This window comes from Chenopodium album, chromosome 8 (genome assembly GCF_948465745.1).
Source record: "Chenopodium album chromosome 8, dcCheAlbu1.1, whole genome shotgun sequence".
Classification (NCBI taxonomy): domain Eukaryota; kingdom Viridiplantae; phylum Streptophyta; class Magnoliopsida; order Caryophyllales; family Amaranthaceae; genus Chenopodium; species Chenopodium album.
Window position 1 is genome coordinate 45,705,922 of NC_137841.1, and position 24,250 is coordinate 45,730,171.

The following is a 24,250-nucleotide window of genomic DNA, read 5'->3' on the forward strand; positions in this document are numbered from 1 at the left end:
AACTACGATAAATAATGTACTGAAAATCATTTAAATATTTTCTAATTATTTTTTTTTTGAAAAAAAAAACGAAGAAAAGAGGACCGTTAACTGGGACAGGCGTTCTATTTTCATATGATTATAGAACGCCTAATATGAGATGGGCATTCTCTTTGCCTGGTTTTTTTATCTTTTAGTGGATACAACTAGAAATGCCTATCTTGGATAGGTGTTATGTATTGTATTGAATATAGAACGCCTCAAATAGGCGTCTTATTTACTTTATAAGGCACCCCACTTGAAGGACGCCTCTAAGGCGTTCTATATTGCCTATTTCAAACGTTCTCTATTGCATATTTTGTAGTAGTGAATATGTATACTAAGTATCGCGAGTTCGTAAACTTCTCGTTGGACCTTTACTTTTGCTTCCACTAAACTTCTTATTCATCAGAATTTCTATGTTTCTCCATAAACCAAGCCACTTATTAACTTTATGAAAAACACGTTCCAATTCCTATATGCAATGCTTCCTTTAATCCAATAACGGATTCGTTGAGCTTGCTTTCAAATCTAGCATAATTTAGATTTTCAAAACCCTTAGACTATCCTATAGTAACTTCCAACATCCTATTTTGGGAAGGCGGTTTTGGTATCTATTTTGCCATATGTCATATGTTCAATTTTTCTAGATCAATCATGAAAAGACTTAAGCATTCCGATTGGTGAATGGGTTTGTGTTAAAATCAAATCCGTGAATTTAATTATATCCTTTTCAACTAATCTAGCTATGTATGCATATACATTTCAACATTTGTGAGTTTTCTACTTGAAAACTTATTTGTAATCGATGAGTCTTTCACCTTCCATGCAAATTAATCAAGTTTCAAACATGATTTTCAAACATAGGGTCTGTTTCGGATTTTCATGGCCTCTAACCATTATTCGAAATTTGGATTTGTCGTAGATATCTTACAATACATTATTCCTTTACTATCTAATAGTTAATGGTATGCTTGTAAATTTTAGGTTTATTTCAAACTTAATAGAAATTTATAGGATTCAATGCAAGCCTTTGGTGAATTCTATACCTATACGGGGCAATTGCATCAAACACTTAGTGTTAAGGCGCTTCCAAAGCCCTTTTATTATGTTGATTTTACTCCAACATTTCTGATGTTTTGTGAGTAATGAATTCTCTTTTAAGGCACTTGTAAATTCCTTTTGAGTATTCTTGATCAAGCATTCTCACGAAGTCCTTTTTAGGTCTTCCGAGATTCTCAATACTCTCAGTTTTAGTTTGTTGCTAAGCTCGATGGACATTGAGTTCATTTTCCTCCTACTTGGCGTTTTGGAAATGTGTTACTTTCCACAAAGACACCACTTAGAGCAACAACACATTATGTTCTCAATTAGGTTATGGAGGTAATGCCTGTAGTCTCACTTCAATGGTTTCAAAGAGACATGTATATTGTCTTTGGGTAAAAGTTCGTTGTGAAACAAACAGTTAGCTCCCACTTGAGCTATCTTAGCCTCTAATGAGCCACTAAGCTCCCACTAAGCCACCTAGCTTCACTTAGCCGGTGAACTCCCATTGAGTCACTTAGCTCCCACTGATCCAGTGAGCTTCCACTGAGACTAAGAGTCTTAGACATATACTTGAAAAGACGTTTAGAAGTTATATCTATCCATAACTGAATATGGCGTCCTTTCTTAGCTTCGACATTTCGTTAAGTATAACATTAGTCATTTGTGCAAACCTTTAAGAACTTTATAGGAAGGGTTGTGAACCATCTTTGTTCGAGTCATTTTCAAATGACATCGAGATCTCCGTGAAGACAAGCTATGTTCTTTGTGGAGTTGATTATGAAAATTTCCATTCATAACTTTGAGATGGTTACGCTTGGCTGAAGCAAGCATCACTCGATCAAGTCTAGACGTTTTGGTATCTTGCCAAGGAGATTTTGTACTTCACTGCACTATTGAGCTACTCAAGTCAAGTTTGTTCACATTTGATGAATACAGCCATTTCTTTTCAAATTCTTCGTGAAACGTTGAAGTAATTGAATCTTCTTTAGCATTCGAAGTCAATTGTCTATACCAAGAACAATAGCTCTTTGCTTTGTTAGTTTTAACAAGTAAGACTTGCTTGTCTTAGAACAATGTTGAATCGAGAAACTATCAATAGCCTATCTAATAGAGCCTTGAGTACGTTCTTGTCGATGTGACATTGCTAAAGATGTTCAGAACACAAATCATGCCCATGATTTGAACATAGTGTGTTTATCATGTTTAGGGAAATGTTTGTTTAAAATCAAGCATTTCTTGACTCAACGCTTGGATCACCATGCCATTCAAATAAATTCACAACTATTGCTTTTAATTTGAATGTGAGTCTTTCCGTGTGTAAACCGATCAGTTGCTGATTATGGAACATACTAACAACCATTACTTGTTCCAGGCTTTTGCTTAAAAGGTCTTTAAACAAAGCATACTACCTTACAACTTATGTAGCTCTCCTTGCTTCATTCTAAGCTTGTAACTCGATAACTTAATTAGCTTAAAATCAATAGTTTAAGGTCACTTTCAAAATGGAACACTCAAGCAGTATCCGATACTTGTGAAGATAACGAATTGCTAAGTTAACTACAATAACATGAACTCATGGGTTGAAATGGAATCTTATTCCTTTTTTTCGTTCCTTGTTTCCTATATTACTTATTGTACAATATCTCATAGCCTTGATTTAAGAACCATTTATTTAAGTGCCTTGACTTTTACACTTTGTTAGGCATAATCAGGCACCTAGTGCGCCGTAAAACAATGTTCTATCTTTTCTTTCAATTCAGACTTGAATTACTACATCAATGAGTCTTACTCATTTTGTGTATGAAGCAAAAAGATACGTTGGTTGTCAAATATTGATAATTTGAGTTTGCAACTCAATACTTCATGTTTTATCTAAACTACCTAGTATTTTTAATGCATGATGTCCAACCGTCCTTTCGGACTTTATTGTAAAAGTCATTTATGAGAATTGTATTTTTTGAATGCTTTTCATTTCTTTGAGAACTATTCTCAAGGATTTCCTTAACCAATCGTGGAAACAATATTATATGATTTAGAGTACTATAAATATAAGTGCAAAGTATAACCATTTATCAAGAATATAATAAGTTTGAAATTTAAGAGCATTCATGAAAACTTCAATCTTATTAAACGTCTTATTCACACATAAAATTGTCCCTATTTGGCGAGCATAAGGCAATTCCAAGATCCAAGGGAACAACGAGTAATTAGGCATGCTTTAGCTTGTCCTACCACTTGATACCCCAAGGTAAGTAATTCTTTGCTAATGGCTCCAAGCCACTCTTGGTTAGATAATCGTCGCATCTAATGCGTCATGATGATATATCTCTTTTGCCACGACATGTATGGACTCCATCACTCATATCGTTGAGTACAACCAAAACCAACATGCACACCCGGTGTGCCTTATGTTCCTTGGAGTAGTAATGGTACCTCGCTTTTTTGTAGCCCACCATCACCCTAATTCGGTGTGCAAGTGTTGTTTTGGAAAGGCAAGTTTTACTCAATATTATTAGGGACCTAGATTTTCTATGTTGGTTGATTTAAGTGAACTTAATTAATTAACGCAACATAATGAAAACCTAAATATGCATTTAACATATCATTCATATATAAGCACAAGCATAATATATAAAGGATAAGTATAAAATAAATATTGGCAACTAGCATGACCCCTTGAATTCTTCAAGTGTTCAAAAGGTCTTCTGTTGCAATTTCAAGGCTTCGTCTTCCAAGAACCTTCGTCTTCAAGACTTAACCAAAATTATGCAACTACTAGTATCTACGATTAGGACTTGTTGCTCGCACGCACTTGTTGCTGTGTCGGGCTCGTGCTGCCTAACAACCATAGCCCGCACCACCCTTTGCATACCCCGCCTACACGCACCAAGCAACGCACTACCTCCCTTCCACACATCACATGCACAACCTTCTGCCATGCGCACAACAACACGCACACACCATCGAGGTGCCCAGCAGCCTCGGCAGCCCCATTTGGGTTGCGTGAGCAGCCCAGCTGGCCGAGAGCTTGCTTGGGGCTCTTAGGCCTCGATTTGTGTGCTCATGCCTCGGGAAAATTTCCCGATATTGTGTGTCATTATTAATCAATTCTAAATTAATTTTAGAATTAATTTATAGAGGAAAAATGAAAGTAATAACAAGTCTAACTTAAATAAAATTCATTCAAGTGCATTTAACAAAAATAATTTCCAAGAACCATTCTTTAATTAAATTGGTTTAACTTGGTGCAACAACATAAATAAGGCAAGTTCTCACTATTAATTTAATCAATTCAAATTAATCTTGAAATTTTGACAAAGTAACAGGGAGTTGGAAAAATATGAACTTTAATGTTCAAATGAAAAATCCAACTACTAACACTTGTGAATCCTTGAACAATTATATCTTCCGATATGAAGATAAACAAATTTCTATCACAAAGTTTGAAACTTTATGTTCTAATCAACCAAAATGATTAAAACAACAAAGTCCAACATAAAATTCATGGAATTTAGTAGCTTTCAAATTTTAAATCACTTAACATAATTAAAGATTGAATCTTTAGCACTTTAGAAGCCTAAAAAACAAAAATTTCACACTTAATGAAATTAATTTGCAATTTTGTGAAAAATAAACCAAGCTTTCAAACACAAATTACCATTAAGTAATCATGCCTAAAGAGGTTTAAAATTGCATATAAAATATGTATTGAACCAATTACACAACAACCATATATATGCAATTAATTCTCAAGGTTAGAAAGACTTAAAATTTTTCGTAAAAACAAAAAACCCCTCGAAAAATGCATTTCTGGTAATTTTTTTGCTTAAAAATAGTTCTAAAAGGGTAAAACCATTGCCAGAACGCCTTTTCCACCCAAAATTCACTATTTTTGGATCAAAAGCTAGATTCGGGAGCTAAAGTCACCTCTAATACAAGGTTAAAATGGATAAAACGAGCTACAAATCTAATTAGCAACTTATAACCAGAAAAATTAAGCCATAAAAATAACCTTGAAAAACATGAAAATAAAAATAAACGAGCGGGGCTCCGATATCGCTGTTGGGGTTTGGTGCGCGGAAAAAAACCGAGCCAAGGATCACACTCGCAATAATTAATATCACTAATGGATAGAATAAACACAAAAGGGCAAGATATGAAATATACCTTTGTTGCGTGCTTCGCCCGACAAATTAGGCTCTTGCTTAAAAGCTTAGCCCCGAAAACACGAGAGCCTCCGACGGAGATCCACCCGCAAAAACAACTACCGATTTTAGGTCCGTTACCTCAAGGTTAGCAATGTCCGACCGAAACCTGAGTATTATATGAGTTTAAGAGTTTTTTGCAAAATGCAATGCTCTATTAAACTCCTACTCAAGCGAAGCATTCTCAAGCCATGCTTTGGCTATTTATAAGGAAGGATATCTTGTGAATTCCACTCATCTTTCAATGTGGGACTTTTTCACAAAAAGATCCCACATGGAAAGATTGATTATTTCAACCCTTAGTTAAATAAACCAAGGAACAAGTAACAAGTGTCACATGGTTAGGTGAGGACCACTTTCTCACTTGGTCCCCAAGGCATTTCACATGCATTGTGAACTAACCATGTGTCACCCAACCTTGAGGCCCAAGTTATGTTTGGTTGGGCCACTTTCTTTTGGCCCGTGTCCATGACCCATCACCCGGGTCCACGGCCCTTGCCACATGCGCTGCCACCCGTGGCGCGCTGCCACTTGGTGGCTGCCACGCGTGCTGCCACGTGGCACGCTCCTATTTGGCGCGCTTTCCTAGCCTTTCGCGTTGCTAGGATTTTACTTGTTACTTGAAGCATTTTTCCGTCTCACCAAATCCTAAATTTTTGGCTCGACATTTTAGATTCTCCGACGCTCTGTTTCGACGCTCCAAGCTCGAATTTCCGATGTCTAAATATTTATTACTCAGGCGACTCATGAATTCTTTCGAATTAATTCGTCATTTCGGTTCGTTCATTGCTTGGGTGTGACCCGAAGGGTTCAGTCAAGATTAAGCTGTAATATTAATTATGTATTTATATTACTGATCGGAAGCGGCCTCCACCTAGGCATTCCGATCACTTGACCTTACTGAATATATTAGCTTTTTAATAATTCAGAACCCACTATAAAAATAATACACTTGTTCGAAGGACATAATTCCTTTCAATGATATCTATTTATAAGGAAAAAGAAGGGTCGAAGAATTAAGAAAAGATAGGAATTCGAATTGGAATAATACTCTTGCGATAGACAACAGTTTTTGCGGGTTTTGTTTTTATCATATCGTTTGATCCAAAAATTGGAATAAGATAAATAATATGTCGTTGGAAATCTGTTGCAGTCTAATTTCTAACCCAATTTAAATCATATTATAATATTTTGTAGAATAAAATATATAGCCGAAAAAGTTAGACGGTGTCAGTTTTGGAAAGAGTCTGGTATTTCATTCATATCTTTTCCATTATAGCTCGAAATTGATTTTATAATATATCATTGGAAAGATAATTTCAAGGGCTATCCAAAAATTTATGATTTGGATAAATACTATAAGGGAATAAATAATATCTGACTATCTTTGAAAGTCTTTCAATTCGAATAGAATTAGGACTTTCAGAAAAAAAAAATTATTCAATTTCAAACTCTTTAATCTTATCTTTTCAAAAAGGATAATTAAGATCTTTTAGAAACTTATAGAAGATTATAATTAATCCTAATTGGTTTATAAATGGGATTAAATCCTTTGGACCCTCCACATGACCATTGGGTCGTAGGTAAGGTGGGCTTAGGTTTGGTTTGGGCTCAGTTTAATATTTTGATCATAACTTATTCGTTATAACTCGGATTTGGGCTTACAATATATCTTTGGAAATCACTTTTCAAGCCCCATCCAACTTTCCATAATTGGACCCAGAATATGGACCAAAATAAACTGTAATAAACGTTTTCAGGAAATGAATTATATTGGGTTTAAATGCATGAATAGAGGAAAATAAGTTATGGTTTGGGGAAATGGGCTAGGAATTGGGTTGTTTTACGAAATGGAAATATGGATTTAAGCGTTCAAAGATTAAATACTCAACCCGACCAATAATGGCGGTGAAAGGTTGTTCATCATCGGGTTTGGTTTTGGGGAGATATTTTTAGGTGTCTACAATTTCCCATATGGCATCTGTGGCACATACGGGGCACTCCCTTACATATGAGGGCCAGTATGGATGAACTTGGTGCCAGTATGGCTCTCATGCAAGGATTGGGAATTCCTTGCTGATTGTAAACACCTAAATATGTCTCCCCAAAACAAAACCCAATGATGAATACCTTTCACGTCATTTGATTATCGAACGAAGTGAAAGTGTGAAAAGTCTAGTGATGAGGATGTTTTTATTCAAATATCTATTCTTTCTGTTTTTCAAAATATATCTTTTCTTACCCTATTTCTGAAAAACGTGTAGTTCAGTTTAGTTTGGTCCATGATAATGTTCCAATAATGGTATAGTTGGATGGGGCTTAAAAAGATCTTTCCAACGATATATTATAAGCCCAATTTCGATGAATAATGAGGAAGTTATGGCCATAATACTAAACTGGGACCAAACTAGATTTTACCTACGACCCAATGATCATGTGGAGGGTCTAAAGGTTTAATCCTAATCCTAAACTAATTAGGATTTATTATAAGCTTCTATGAGTTTCTAACATTTCTTAATTATCCTTTTTGAAATGATAAAATCAAAGAATTTATAATTGAATAAAACTTTCCTTTTTAAAGTCCTTATTCTATTCGAATTTAAAGATGTTCAAAGAAAGTCAAGTATTATTTTTGTGCCTCATAAAATTTATCCAAATTTTATATGGTTAGATAGATCTTGAAATCATCTTTCCAATGATATATTATAATATTTATTCTGAGCTATAACGATAAAGATATGAAAGGAATACAAAACTCTATCCAAAACTAGCACCCTTCACCTATTTCGGTCATTTCGTTTTATCTACAAAAGATTTTAATTTTATTCTAATTTTATTATTTCTCTCTCTAAAAGCTAGAATCTTTTTATCTCTCTATTCTTTTTCTAAACCTTCCCTCTCAAAAAATTCTTCATTCATTAGTTCTAGACACACCTAGGCAAGTTCGAAGTTAACTTCGCCCTAGACGTAAAAGGTTTAATATTTCAGAGGGTTTGGTCCCAAATTTCTATTTCAATTATTTAACTTAATTGTTTTGATTTGATATTTTCCTTGAAGTTACTAACGTGTGTATTTTGTTATTAGAAGGAGATACGAGGCATCGAATTAAGTAATTAAATGCTTTATTGATCTTTTGATACAAAAATCATGCTTAGATTATTTTGTTGATTCTTAGAATCATGTTAGGATGTTTATTGCTATCTAGTATCATGTTTAGGGTTAACTAATATTTTTGATATTATTATGATGCCTCCTATTTCTTTCCTGATATCATGTTAGTGTTATGTTAGGGCTAATTGATCTTTAATGTTTAGTGACATGCTAGGGTTTGTTATTAATCTTGTTAGTATCATGACTAGGATCTTGCTATTATTTATATGCTTTATTGAGATTGATGATTATTATTTTCCTTGACATACTTTATTATTATTGTTTGATCATGCCTTTTTTGCATGTTTAAAGAGAAATTTGTACTTGTAATAACGTTTAATAAGATAATTAATAATATGGTTTAGGTTAATATGATTATAATTCAAGTGATCGCCAATGATAGTTTTGTTTGTGCATTAATAATCAACCAATATGGATTAAACATGTATAGGTAAACCTATTGATTGCATGTTAGTCAGAAAGCGCACATGAGTATGAGAAGAATAAACTAGAGGTTTATTTCTAGGGCATGTTCAATCTCTTTACCTTCATCCCCGAACTTCCAGTCATGGCTCCAGACCTATTTGACTTAATGATCTCATGGATCGTTAAGGGGTGTAACCTTCACCCTGTGAACGGTTTACAAGTTCCTAAAACTTGTTGGCGACTCTTTTACTCTAGCTTCCTTCTCTTTGAACGCCACCATGCTTAAGTGTATGATCACAGTGGGGCTCAAGTGTGGGATGCTTGAAATATTCCCTACACTGATGTATTTTTTAAGCCATCTAGAAAGTTCAAGGTAGAGGTTGACTCATACATCTGCTGGCTCTGGTTGTGCTCGATGATGTGTCGAGCATCGGAGAAGGTTTTCTTGCTGCCATCCAGCTGAATAGCTCGAATGACCTCCTTTTGCCCGTCTGGGGAAGAAGGATCTTAGTCCAGTCAATGGCAGGCGTAGCTTTGTCCTTTGGATGTATTGTAGGCTGCCTATCTCTGACTGACTTTCTCCTCTCATCTTGAAGAGTCTTCTTGGCCGACTGACCGTTGTTAGAGGCTGTTGTCCTCTTATTGATCAAGTCCTTGATTTGACCCTAGAAACTTGTCATGAATTTCATGAGTTTATCTTGGGAACTGGAGCCCGACCTCTTGCCGCCTTGGTGTTGCCAGGCGGTGGTCCAGCAGGCTTGCTATTACCGGCTTCATTGTTGACTCGTTCTAGCTTGTCTCTGGAACGGATGTGTTTAGCAATGAGTCACCCGTCAGTGGCCACATATGTTTTAACGTCCACATCGTGGTCGTCTTCATGGTCTATAAAGACCTTCCCAACAACCGTAGGACAGTTGGGGTATGGTGGTAGTATAAACTCTTGAACCATCTTTGAGGTACTCTCCCCACATACAACGCCAAATATTTTGGGTATTTTTTTCCCTCGGTAGAGTTATAGCTCGAAGATTGGCCCAGCGCGGTCCGTACCTATGAAACACGAAGATTCCGACTAGTAAGAGCTCCGCCTCCGACGATTAATTTAGAACTTGTTGGAGAAAGTAAAAAGTGCGGAAAGGTAAAAGTAAGATCTTCTTGGATTCCGAGATCAGGTGTTTTCTCTAATGTGAGAAATTGTAGATGTCCCCCAAAATGGTGGAAATCTCTCTATTTATAGGGTCATCAGCAAATGCGCCCCTAATTAGGTTACTGTGACCTAATTCTGGTGGGCTACGCCAAATTACAGCTTTCTTAAGGTTTGGGCCCAAAAGGTAGCCTATTCTCCCAAATTCTGAGAACGACACGGGTCAAATGGGGATTGGTTCAATTTGGACCAATCTACCACGTGTCACCACCTAGTTGGCCCACGTAGCTTGGGTAAAAATTACCCATAACAACTCTAATTAAAATGATTGTGCTATGCCCATTAGAAGTTACAACGACCAATAGTACACCAACAATGGTGATACACGAAATAACCAATAAACAAGTGTAATGTAGTGTAGGCTAAGTGGGGCTTGAACCCACACCATGTACGCTATTGTACATTGCTTTACCTGTTAAGCTAATAGCCTTGTAAAAAAAAAATAATAAGTTTCTTTACCATTAGTTGCATTTGTTTACAAATTTACATTAGAGAACAATGAATTCTAAATTTACAATTTGGTATGTCAATGGAATAGGTATAGTTGTTTGTTGTATAAGTGGGAAGTACAATCAAGCCCTCAATCTGTAGAAAATCAAGGATAACCAAGTCCTTAACATTATCTGACTACATATCAGATTTTTTTTAAAAAAAATTTGCCAACTATGATTTGGGTTTGAATTTAAGTATATAGTATTATTATTTTTACAATTATTATTTAATTACAACTATGATTTAAATATAGAAGAAAAATGAGATTTTCTCATTACTTGATAACCTTGGTGTTCTCCAACATGGACAGACGGATGTGCAGCATGTTGTTGTGCAATCTCTTAAAAAGACTTTCAAAACTGACAACATGCCACCTTATGATCTTGAAATTGATACCGTCCTACGGGAGTTGGATCTTCCTCGTTTCAATTCCTCTAAAATAGCTAATTTGGAACAGCCTTTCACTGCTTCGGAGATTTTAATTGCCATGTTTTCATTAGGGAACTGTAAATCTCCTGGGCCAGATGGAATTTTAGTTGAATTTTCAAAACTCATAGGGATGTTGTGGGAGATTCAAAGGTTTCTGGAATTCAAAGCATCTTTCAAACGGGGTTTCTCTTGAAAGAATGGAATCAGTTACTCCTTGTCATGATTCCTAAGATTGGTAACCCAACTGAAATGGGACATTTACGTCCTATTAGTCTGTGTAACACAATGTACAAATGTGCTTCTAAATGCTGGGTGGCTAGATTGCGCCAGTATCTCCCTCATTTAATATCAGATTCTCAACATGCCTTTGTTCAAGGCCGCGTTATGACGAATAATATTTTATCGAGTCATGAATTAATGGAGAAAATCAATTGTTCCAAAACAGGAACAAACTAGCTTGCTTCGATCAAAATTGATATGAGCAAAGCTTGTGACAGAGTTCACTAGAGTTTTCTTCTGCAATCCTTTGGGTTTCTGGCCCGCTGGTTACTGATGATCCATCAATGCCTCGCCATGGTCACTTATAAATCTTTGATTAACGATACTACCTCAGACACCTTTAAACCACAATGTGGTCTCCGTCAGGGTGATCCTATCTCTCCGTACCTTTTCCTATTCTGCATGGATATTTTCTCTCGTACGTTGCTTCTAGGACAGGAGTTAAAGCTTTTTCAGGGAATTAAGGTGTTCTAGCGCATGCACTTCTATCTCGCATTTATTCTTCGCTGATGATGCTCTAATTTTCTTTCAGGCAACGACTGCTTCTTGTTCTAATATTATGCAGATCATTCAACGGTTTACTAAGATTTCTGGAGAGGAGCTTAACTTGTCTAAATCCTTGATCAAGTTTAGCCCTAATATTTGGCCTTCTTCTCAAGCAGAGTTCAAAGTTACATTTCAAATGAAGCATGTCCAGGTGTTCCACCATCATCTGGGGGCTCCAATTGATTTCGTGGGGAAAAAGAAGGATCACTTCCAATTCATCATCGACAAAATAATTGGTCTAATTAATTGCTTAAATGTTGTCCGACTTTCCCAATCACATAAATTGATTTTCATTATTCTATTTTGGTGGACATTGCGTCCCATGTTCTCGCTTGGTATGAGTTACCAGTTTCGGTTACTGGGAAAATAGGTTCCTTACTTTTGCGCTTCTTCTAAACGCATTCGGACAATAAGGCTATGCCTTGGGTTAAGAGGGACACCATGCATCTTCCTCTAGCCTCGGCGGTTTCGGAATTTGTTGCTTGTCATCCTTAAACAAGGATTTACTCATGAAACAGGTATGAAGACTTTTTTCCAACCCGCAGCTACTAGTTTCAAGAGTTTTCGGCGCCCGAACAACCTTTCTTTCTAACAACCCTCATAGTGGCCCTACCTTCTTTATTCGTAATTCTTATGGCCTTTGGGGGTTACTAAAGGCGGACTCCATTTTACAACAGGGTTGCAACTGGAAAATTGGTAACGGTCGGTCAACGCTCGCTAGTTCGGCTAAATGGGTCAATGATCGTGTTCCTGAGTTTAAACCAGGAGTCCCGTTGGCCATCTTAGCAGCTCATCCTGTGGGTTATTTCATCAATCTTCAATCATTGGGATGGAATTCTACTAGAGTTAGCAACTTGTTTGTGCCTGCGGATGCTTCTGCAATCCTTGCTTTGGAAGCACTTGATTCGATTCATGAGGAATTCCGTTTCTGGGCTAGTACCCCTACGGGTAGGTACTCGGTGAAAACAGGCTATGCAATGCTTCAACAACAACTCTCTTTGGAGACCACTCTATATTCTTTTGATTCATTCTGGAAAAAGCTTTGGTCTCTTCAGTTACAACCTAAATGGAAGTTGTTCCTATGGAAATTTCTTCATCAAGCTTTAGCAGTTAAGGTGGAGCTCCATCATAGAGGGGTTCCGGTTCAAGAGATGTCATGTTGTAGACATCTACTTTTGGCCTCCTGTCCCGACAGAAAGTGCAATGACGATAAATAAAGCCATCTTCACGTTGGATCAAAGTGAAGAATACTTATGGATAACTAGTTAGGCCACAAAACACAAAAGACAAGCCCGAATAAAAGAACAAGACCAATACAAGGTCCAATTAACTAAACCTGATCATAATTAGGCTTAAGCCCGTGCTTAAAATCCAATAATGACGGATTTAAGAGCGTCTAAGTTAAAATTTAAGATGCCACAAAAATTGTCGCGCGTATCTCACAAAGTGGCGCTCAGCTGTCGCGCGCAACATATTCCATTGCGCGCAGCACTCTACACAACTTCTAGAGATGCGCTCGCAAAAGATTCAGAATATTAAAATATTGGAAAATCGAATCTTACCATAGAGCTGCACGCAAGACAAATAACTGCGCGCATCATTCGCGCGTAACTTATTCACTTGCGCGTGGTTGCCTCGTGCAACTTATCCAGTTGCGCGCGACACCTGCTGTGGCAGAATGCTCTTAACCCTAAACCTAATCATTCCCTATAAATAAGACCCTAATCCGAGGCTTAAACACACAAAAAATAACCTAAAACGCTGGCAGAATACTTGTGAACTTGTACTTCCTAACCCTCTTGTCCTAAACACTCACCCCTTTGATACTTTGTTACTACGGTGGAGGTTCCCCAACAAGAAGGAATCCATAAGTGTTCTAAACGGAGAACTAGCGAAGAGAAGTGGTAAATTCCCGAGCACTTAATTAAATCACGTTTATTTTCTTGTTCAAAAGAACCTTAATTAATTAATTAATTAGTGTTGTTTGATCACCTTTAAAATAATTAATTAATCAATTCCATATAGCATGTTTCGTTAAATAAAGATTAAAATTGAATAAAATAATTGTTGGTTAATCACATAAGCCAAGGCGAATATTGTTTATTCTCTTGTTCTTTTCACGAATTTAATTAAATAAGAATAACGACCTTACGATGTAATTCCCACATGAATTGATGTGTGTAAATAAAATAACCTAACATAGTTTTAGGTATCACGTTGCATATATTGTTTGGTAATGAAATTGTGCAAAGGAAGAGCAAGTAGAGGCCACACTAGAACTAGGGTCTTGATTCCCCTCTAAAGGGAATGTTATCTTAGTACCCTCGCTCCCGAACTCATTTCGAAACACTTGTAGTACAGGTGTCGCACGCAACTGAAATAGTTGTGCGTGGATGCCACACGTAACTCATTCAGTTGCGCGCAACAGGTTCGCGCAACCTTAGATGTTGCGCGCGCCACCTGATCGTAAAAATGCGAACCCGGACTTTTTGTTTGAACGAAGTTGAAACTTCTACTTACGATAAAAGGAGGGCGTTTCGTGAATATTAACATGTACTTGGAAAATATAAAAATCAAACTTTAATTTAATTCCTTTTAAACAAAGTTTTATTAATTTTTTCATTTAATTTCTAGTTAAGGAGTTAAAGAAAAAAATAATAAAAAATATATATACCAAATAAAAGAATTAGAACTATGCAATGACCTGATTTCGTGATACGAATACGTAGGCAATCTATATGATTCGGTCATATCAAAATATCAAAACATAAAGTTCATTTTTATTTCATTCAAACTAAAAAAAAAAAAAAAAAGGAGACATTATTGAACTAGATCATAAATAAAGAAAAGGGGCATAGTAGTGATTACACTTTATTCAAAAAAAAAAAAAAAAAAGAGAACACAACGAAATTGTGTAGCACTCTAAGGCTTCACTATATCCTCAATTGTCACGGATGATGGGGGAGTAGTTTCCATTGCAGTATTTTCAGAAACCTTAGAGCTTTCTCCTACAGTCTTCTTCTTGACCCATACATTGTTCTTTAATTTAGGAGTAGGAGCCTTTTTAACCCTTTTTCCCTTTTCCGAAGCTTTTGTTAGAGTCCTCTTTCGAGTTTGTTACGAAGGTTCCTTGCTTATCACACCTTTTTGTGCGGGTTTGGAGGGAGCTTTCCTTTTGGATTCCTTCGAACACGCCTCAGGAGATGAGAAGTCCAATTTTCTTCTCACTCCTTTGTTTTGGCCACTAGGAGGGGTAGTGGTGGCCGAATGTATTAAAGGCTTAGGTGGATTGCGAGCCGAGGCAATTTGATATTGAGATCGAGCCTTGTTTAATTCGCCCTTATCCGCCGCATTCATCCAAGCTTTATAAAAGGAAGATAATACAATACTGTAGCAAGATTTTGTACTACCCACCTTGGAAGACTTGACCAATACTCTATCCAAAAAGTCACATCTTTGGGTGCATCACAGTCTTGCGGGGGAATAATCTGTTTCATCCCGTATTGTCTCATTACCTTGCAAGGAAAAATGTAAGTACACTAGATAGGCCTAAAAGCCTAATGTAAGGGCAATTGAGACTACTCCCAACCATACTATTTATGTTCCACCAAGGAATCACAAAACGTATGTTAGGAACCCCGTTACAGAAAAACGACGTCCATTCCTCTTCATTCTTGTGCTTGTAAAGGATCCGACGTCCAGGAAATGTCCGTACTTCATTAGCCTCGATATTTTGTGGCTAATTAACTATTCGCACACGCTCCATGAGCCAAATATGAAATAAAAAAAATCAGTTTTTACACGAGCAGGTGGCGCGCGCATCAGAATAAGTTGCGCATGCCATCCGCGCATAGCGCAGAAGATTGCGCTCGACATACCAGCGCAGCTTCATGGCTTGCGCTCAGAAAATGACAAAAAAAAAAGAAAGAAAAACTCACGTGTAATAGTAGTGGACTTCCCGTGAAACCATTTTCGTTAGGGTATCCTCTAAGGCAATTCAAGCATAAAATGGTTTTTGCCAAAGCCAAAGGAGCGAGTGAATGACATCCCTCTATTTGCACTACTACGGACACCATGATATAATCTCCATATTCTTTACCTGTCCTAAGTAAACAATTGACAACAAGACAATAGCATAAAGCGCGAATTTTAAAGCGTTGTTTAGTCATGTTGTCACGAGGGGCGATGAAATGTTCAATAAATTGAATTAAATTCACGCCTTCTTCAGTTCCAATATTGGTCATATCATTGTTGGACAAGCCGAAAAATCTTTGGAATATAGGTTTGGGATTTGACAATGGGGGCGAATAAGTCACATGGAGACTATTTGTAGGGAAGCCTAGTGATATATCCAATTTATATAGTGTTTTACCCCCGTCCCACGGTAATAATTAGTGGTGTTTTTGGCTCTTTGGGGCCACATTTATTACTAATTTGTGTTTTCTAGTGTTTTCGTAGTTTTAGTTGTATTTTAAAGGAAATTACACTTATGGAGCATTTTCTCGGACTTTCATGGATCAACAACGGAAGCTAGAAGGACACGACCAATCTTGAAGCCCAGGATCGGTGAGAGCCGATGATTAAGGGCTCGGTTTGAGATACCGGGGCTATTGGATCGATTAATCAAGACCTGATGAAAAACTTAGATTGGGCCGAGGAATCGAGCCCAATCGAAATCCAAGCCTCGAAGAAGAAGACCGGGCCCGATCGGGCAAGCATACGCCCGATCGGTCGGCTGCGCGCATAAGAACTCTCAAGGAAGAGGCGCGCATAATTGATTAATTGATATTATGATGTAGAAATCATGTTTATATTGTTATTATGATATTCCTAGTATCATGTTTAGGGAAAAGGTTATAATATCAAATATATTAAATATGATTGTTGCGATGCTTCCTATGTTCTTCCTAATATTAATTCATGTTAGTATCATGTTAGGGTTAAATCTTTGATTTTTATTGCTTAGTGACATGCTAGGGTTTGTTATTAATCTTGTTAGTATCATGCCTATGATCTTGCTATTTTTATTATGCTTTAACATGATTATAATTACTATTATCATTTTTATTATTTATTATGTTGCTTTATACATATTATATTTATTATTTATTGCTTGATCACACCTTTTATTGCATGTTTAAAGGGAATTTGGTACTTGCAATCACGCTTAATAAGATATTTAATAATCTTGTTTAGGGTTAATTGTGATTATAATTCAAGTGATCGCCAATAATAGTTTATTTGTGCATTAAATTAAACCAACATAGATTAAACAGGTTTAGGGTTAATCCTATTGATTGCATGTTAATCAGAAAGCGCACATGAATACGATCAGAATAAAGTAGAGGCCTATTATTAGGGCAAGTTCAATCTCTTTTAGGTTGGATTTGTACCATCATCCCCGAACCCTTATTTGGTTCATGACCTTATGGAGTTAACGATCTCTTGGATCGTTAAGGGGTGTAACCTTCACCTCGTGAACGGTTTACAAGTTCATTAAAAAACTTGTTGGCGACTCTTTTGCTCTATCTTTTTCCCTTTTGGACGCCACCGTACTTTAGTGTATGATCACAGTGGGGTTCAAGCTAGTGGGATTCTTAAAGGCTTGAAACTATTCCCTACAGTTTTTGGCGACTCCACTGGGGAGGATTTCTATTTTAATTCCTGAATATGTTTCGGCAATGATTTAGAATGAGTGGATGAGACTCGAAAAGTTCTAAGTATTTCATGTGCGTAATTTTGATTAACATTATTGTCATATGCATAAAAAAAGGTTCTCATTGGAAAGACCATCCGTAATGAGTCAAAAACATAGGATTTTACACGTAGGAAATTTGAGAAATGTCTTTCACAACTAGGACTGAAATAACACCACGCGAAACTAGATGATTTTATTGAGCACAGAAAGCTGCTGAGGCGTGTGGGAAGTAGCGTCAGGGGCCAGAGCTTGGCGCCATACTTTTAGCCGTAGCGCCAGACGCCAGTATTGGCGCCAGGCGCTACAATTAAAAGTTGGCGCCAGTCTCTGTTTGCTGGCGCCAATTTCCCCCAATACCGAGCCAGAAATATGCATTCTAATTTCGACCGGTTTTTCGTATTGTTTGCTCAATCCTGCTTCCTGATTTAATATTTTCTCACTTTTCTGAAACCCATATGTGTTCTACATATGGACATAACCCTCTGGGAATTCATGCTCTATCTACCCGATTGAACGCTCCTGGCAACAAAGGGTACATCTGAGATGTTGAATTCACCAAACCATGGAAGTGAGTTTTTTCCTAAAAACTCGCGGTGTCCCATCCACACGCGTTAACCCTTCACGGTTAGGCTTCTACGCGGTGCATCCGGACAATTAACCATGGACCCTATTTGACTAAACCATATCCCGAACTTTAGAGAACCAGAGCCATGGTTAGGTTGCGAACTCATTGCATCATATTGTGCCTACTTGACTAATTGTGCATTATTTGTTGTGCATATATATTCTATGTTCCTCTTAACCGTTTGTTGATTTGTGTTGAGACTAAAATTAATGACTTAAAGAACTTTGCCTAATTAATTAATTAATTAATTAATTCGAGTCAATAAAGTTTTTTTTCTTTCTTTTTTTTAATCGGAATTGACCTAGTACGACTTTAGGCATACCCCAGTTGACTAATAATACCGAAAGCAGTCCCAGACCGACGCTCCAATATTGGTGCCAAAGTCTGAGCTGTAGCGCCACAGTATGGTGTGTAGCGCCAGACATTAACTAAATTGTCTGGCGCCAATCACCATAGTGTGACGCCAGTCCTGTCGCTTGGCCGACAGTTCGGATTATTTGTCGGGTCATCACCTAAGGTCTAATTAACCAGTTTGCTAATTAATTCGGTTAATTTCCGCTGTCAATAACACCTTGTCGAGTCATTAATCGAGTCTTGATCACATAGTCTAGCCACATGGTCATGACACGAGTCTTAACATGTCACCTACACTCACTAGTCTTAGCACACACTTTGAGCACATGTCACCATGGCCATGTCTTAGGTTCATGCATGAGTCGGTCTTTTCCGTTATTTGAGTTGGGAGGTACATTCTATCCCTAATTCTTCATATTCCTCCACCTCCATCATTTTTTTCTTTTTTCACTTTCTATTCCATCTTTCTTCACTCCTTCCATCCATGTTTGTTGAATCGAGTTTAAGTCATATGCTTGACAAACAAAAAATGAGGGTAATGATGAAACAACACAAGACAAGAGGCGAGCTTCAACGAAAAGATTTCATGACCTTTTTTCTATTTCTTTTTCATTTTTTCCTTTCCCAATAAGTCTAGCATAGGCACCTTTCTTTTCCCTTAGATTAATTTTTTTAGATTCTTTATTTATTTTCCTTTAATAAAATGAGCATTTATTTCCTTGCATATGATCATTTCATTACATTGCATTTAAAAAAAAAAAAAAATCCATGTCGAATTAACCACAAGGTATATCAATGATTTGAGGCACCCCTTGTAGCCACATCATATCTTCTTTCACCTTTCAAATATGCAATCCTTTCTTCATAAACCACTTTGAGCCTCGTCTAACGATACACCTTTCTTTTTTCAACCTACATCAACCTAACCTTGGGATGGGATGGTGTGCAACTTTTGCAATTCTAAAGAAAGCTTGAGCAAATTCAAAAGAAAGCAATAGCAAAAAATAAGCAATAATAAATAAAAGTGTACAAAAGGGTAAGTGTTCCAATGTCTTTGATATGAAAATATCTTCGATAAGAACACGTCTCATATTGCGTCTCTTATCGAGTGCTCGGTACCGTGCCTGAGAAACATGAATGCCAAGTGAGTGATAGACCGCATGACCGGGATCACCCACACTTGCAAAAATAAAATAAATGCTAAAGCAAAAAGAGCTAAAAAAAAAGAGTAGAAACTCAAGCATAAAAATACAAAGATACAAAAGCGAAGTTGCACACCTTGGGGGCTTATCTAGGGTCTTGAGACTTTATCCCCTTCTTCTTTAAACCTTTAGCCTAACCACGTTACAACCCTTAAAAAGACCTTTTTGAGGTATACACACTTGTGTGAGGTTCGGTTAGAGCTACGTTCGGCCTGATTCCTAACGGATACGTAGGCAAACTCACATCGAGGTGCGGCCGTAATAAACATGCATTCATATTTACATTCACACACTTACACCATGATCATATCAAGGGATCTCCAATGCTCATCCCTTTTCATTTAGAGCTAGACTTGGGGGCTTGATCCCTACATCATTAGCTTATCTAGCTTAAGAGTCACCACCATTTGACTCTTTTAATAAATAATATATTTTTCCACACACTTAGCCCTTGCGGCCTAACTTTAGTGTCACTATCACACACATCACGCATACATGACCAAATATATTTCCCTTAGGAACCCTTTGTCATGAAATCTTAACATAACGATGAAGCATGCCTTGTCACATCACTCATCACTCATAATTGTCATTACATAGAAGTATAAAGTGCTTAGCCTCCGTGCCTAAGTTACCCTAATACTTTCATTGATATAGCCTAGGATGGATTAATCCTTGCACCTTGAGAGATAGTATCAAACAACATTTGACTAAGCTCATTCAACATGCATCTTCAAACTTTCGATTCTTTTTCGCGTCTTTCCTTTTCGGGAGAAAGTCGGTACCCTCCATAAAAGTGACGGAAATTTTTTGCTTTTTTTTGCATTTTTTGAGTCGCACGATCACATTGCAATGCACACATGAGTCATGTACACATTGAGTCATGTCATGTCATATCACTTTGATTTGAGTCACACATGTCATTTCACTTTGAGTCGAGTCAACCTCGAGTCAGTCAAACATATCGAGTCCAGTTTATGCCTTGAGTCGTGTCAAGTCGATGAGTCAAACAATGCTAAACCTTAGGTCAACCCTAAGATGATTAAAAAGATTGGCAAAGTTCTATAGTAAAAAATAAATACAGGTGCAGCAGAATAGGGAAGACCCTACTCCAATTCTTGGCGCCAGAGATATCTCAGCAACGATAGAGCTCGAAGCCTCCCAAAAAGGTGATTTCGACCTCATGCAGCAATTTCGGGTTCCTTGGTACGCCAGTTAGCCCCTATAAGTAATTTGACATGATTAGTAGTCGGCTTGATTACAATTGCAATAAGTGATCGACCTGACGAAAGATCGTCTCACTTAGCTTAAGCGCCTAAAACACTGGCTCATTACAATCGGTTCAAAAGCAAGCACTTAAACGACAATATTTCCAAATATGGATTGTCGCGCATTCTTATTAAACGACAAAGTTTTCCAAAAATTGGATTGTCACCCCCAACTGACAATATTTCCAAAAATGGATTGTCGTGCATCTTCTTCAACGACAATTTTTCCAAGATTGGATTGTCATCGCTGGCAAGTTTTCCGAAATTGGATTGTCATACACCCAGTTCCCTATAGCAAAAATTACCCAAAGGATTGTTGTAGGTTTCTATTCATCATAAATATCGGCAAAAGTTCCTCAACGTTGATTGTCATTCATTTCAGTAAGTGGCAAATTTTCCCGAAGTGGATTGTCGGTCGACTCTTTTTTGCAAATGTTCCAAGACGCGGATTGTCAATAGTGGCAATATTTTCCCAAAAGGATTGTCGCATAGCGTTGGCAAATTTCCAAGGTGGATTGCTTTCAAGAGTTATGTTCCAAGATGTGGATTGTCGATCATAGCGAAGTTCTTATGAAAGATTGTTACGAAGCATTGGCAACTTTTCCAAAGATTGGATTTCTGCAAATTTTCCGAGGTACGGATTGTCGCTTCATCGTGACAACATTTCCAAGGATGGATTGTTACGTGGCATTGACAACTTTCCCTAAATCGGATTGTCATACATCATACAAGAGTTATGTTGGCAACTATTCCCAAAGAAAAGAGGATTGTCATCACAGCAAAAGCACCGACATACTGGTTCACAAGCAGCAAAGCGCCGACGTACTGGCATAGCAAATACTAAAAAGCAGTGATCTTTTTGAAGACTATCACAGCGGGAAAAAAAAGCTCTTTGTTCAGAGGCGCGTGAACATATAAAAAAGAAGCTCTTTGTTCAGAGACGAGTGAACATCGAAACAGCAAGGTGGCGTTCCCTAGATTGCGGAAAGTTGTCACAAACAACTGAAGGTAATTTTGGGCGAAGTTGTCTTCGATCATATTCCCTTAGGCATGGAAGATGATCATAATGCGGATGAGAATTATTTCGAGAGAAATAATTTTCGATAGTGTTCCCTTGGACGTGGGATATTATCAATGCGGATGGGGATTATTTCGAGAGAAATAATCTTCGATAATGTTCCCTAGGATGTGGAATATTATCATTGCGGAGGAGGATAGTTTCAGGCAAAGTAATCTTCTAATTTGGAAGCAGTTACGGGCGTAGCGGTTTTCAAGCGGGATGACATTCTCTAGCTTGCAGGAGGTCATTAAAACAATCGGTTACTTTCAGAGACGTGTGCTCGACTATGCAAGATACGCGTTTCTTAACTCTTTTATCTGTTTTAACTCATGCTAGTTTTTCAGGTATCGGCGTTACAAGATTGATTTAGGATCGCAGAACGTTCTGAATCATTCTCCGTCCCTATCGATACTTTGACTTTTGTTTTCAAAACTTACGTTTCTCCAAACTTAGTCAAAGTGGGGGCTTCTGTAGACACCCATTTGTGTCTCCCCAAAACCAAACCCGGTGATGAGTGCCTTTCACGTTGAATCATAATCGAATGAAACGAAAGTGTGGAAAGGTCTAGTGTTGCGGAAAGTTTTATTTATTTTCTCTTCTCCCTGTTTTTGAAAACTTTATTTTAAGAAAACAGCCAATCCAGTTTGGTTGGTCCATGATATGGGTCCAATAGTGGTGTAGTTGGATGGGGCTTGCAAAGACCTTTCCAACGATATATTATAAGCCCAATTCCGATGAATGTTGAGGAAATTATGGCCAATTTACTAAACTGGGTCCGGTTTGAGCTTTATGTACGGCCCAATGATCTAGGGGAGGGCCTAATATAATTTATCATTCCTAATGCAATTAGGAATGGTTTTAGTCTTCTAGAACATCCTAGAAGGTTCTTTTCATTCCTAATTCAATTAGGACTTTTCAGAGTTTTAATCAAGATCAAATAGCATTTTCGATGGAATTATATTATTTTATCTTCTAGTACGGGAAATTTATCAGATTTTCAAAAACGCGTTGAAATCCGCTTTGGCGTCCAACCCCAAGCCTTGGCGCCTGGCGCTAGCCACTGGTGCTGGCGCCAACTAGCCAGGGCTGGCGCCAATGTGGTTTTTCGATCTTCAGACTCTATTTTGTTAAATTATCTTTTCTGGATGATTTTTTTCTATAAATATCGTATCAAAAACTCCGTTTTTGATCATCAACTCTCTTTATTCTCCAATTTTAATCTACAATTCATTCATCAATTCTCTTTATTTTTACAAATCATTCACCAATTACCATTCATCTAATTCTTCGCGATTCATTCATTCATCATCATTCTTTCATCAATTTTCAACAATCATTAATTCTCTAGCATTCTTTCTTTCTTGTTTTTTTCATACAAAATTCCGCATTCACAAGATCTAGAAACACCTAGCCATATTAGAAGTTGCCTTCGCCCTAGACGTGAAAGGTTTTATTTTCTGAGGGTTTGGTCCCAAATCTCTCTTTCAATTATTTAATTTAATTTTTTGTTTATTACTTTCCTTGAAGTTACTAACGTGTGTATTTTGTTATTAGAAAGAGATACGAGGCATCAAAGTAAGTACTTTAATTGATTAATTGATATTATGATGTAGAAATCATGTTTATATTGTTATTATGATATTCCTAGTATCATGTTTAGGGAAAAGGTTATAATATCAAATATATTAAATATGATTGTTGCGATGCTTCCTATGTTCTTCCTAATATTAATTCATGTTAGTATCATGTTAGGGTTAAATCTTTGATTTTTATTGCTTAGTGACATGCTAGGGTTTGTTATTAATCTTGTTAGTATCATGCCTAGGATCTTGCTATTTTTATTATGCTTTAACATGATTATAATTACTATTATCATTGTTATTATTTATTATGTTGCTTGATACATATTATATTTATTATTTATTGCTTGATCACACCTTTTATTGCATGTTTAAAGGGAATTTGGTACTTGCAATCACGCTTAATAAGATATTTAATAATCTTGTTTAGGGTTAATTGTGATTATAATTCAAGTGATCGCCAATAATAGTTTATTTGTGCATTAAATTAAACCAACATAGATTAAACAGGTTTAGGGTTAATCCTATTGATTGCATGTTAATCAGAAAGCGCACATGAATACGATCAGAATAAAGTAGAGGCCTATTATTAGGGCAAGTTCAATCTCTTTTAGGTTGGATTTGTACCATCATCCCCGAACCCTTATTTGGTTCATGACCTTATGGAGTT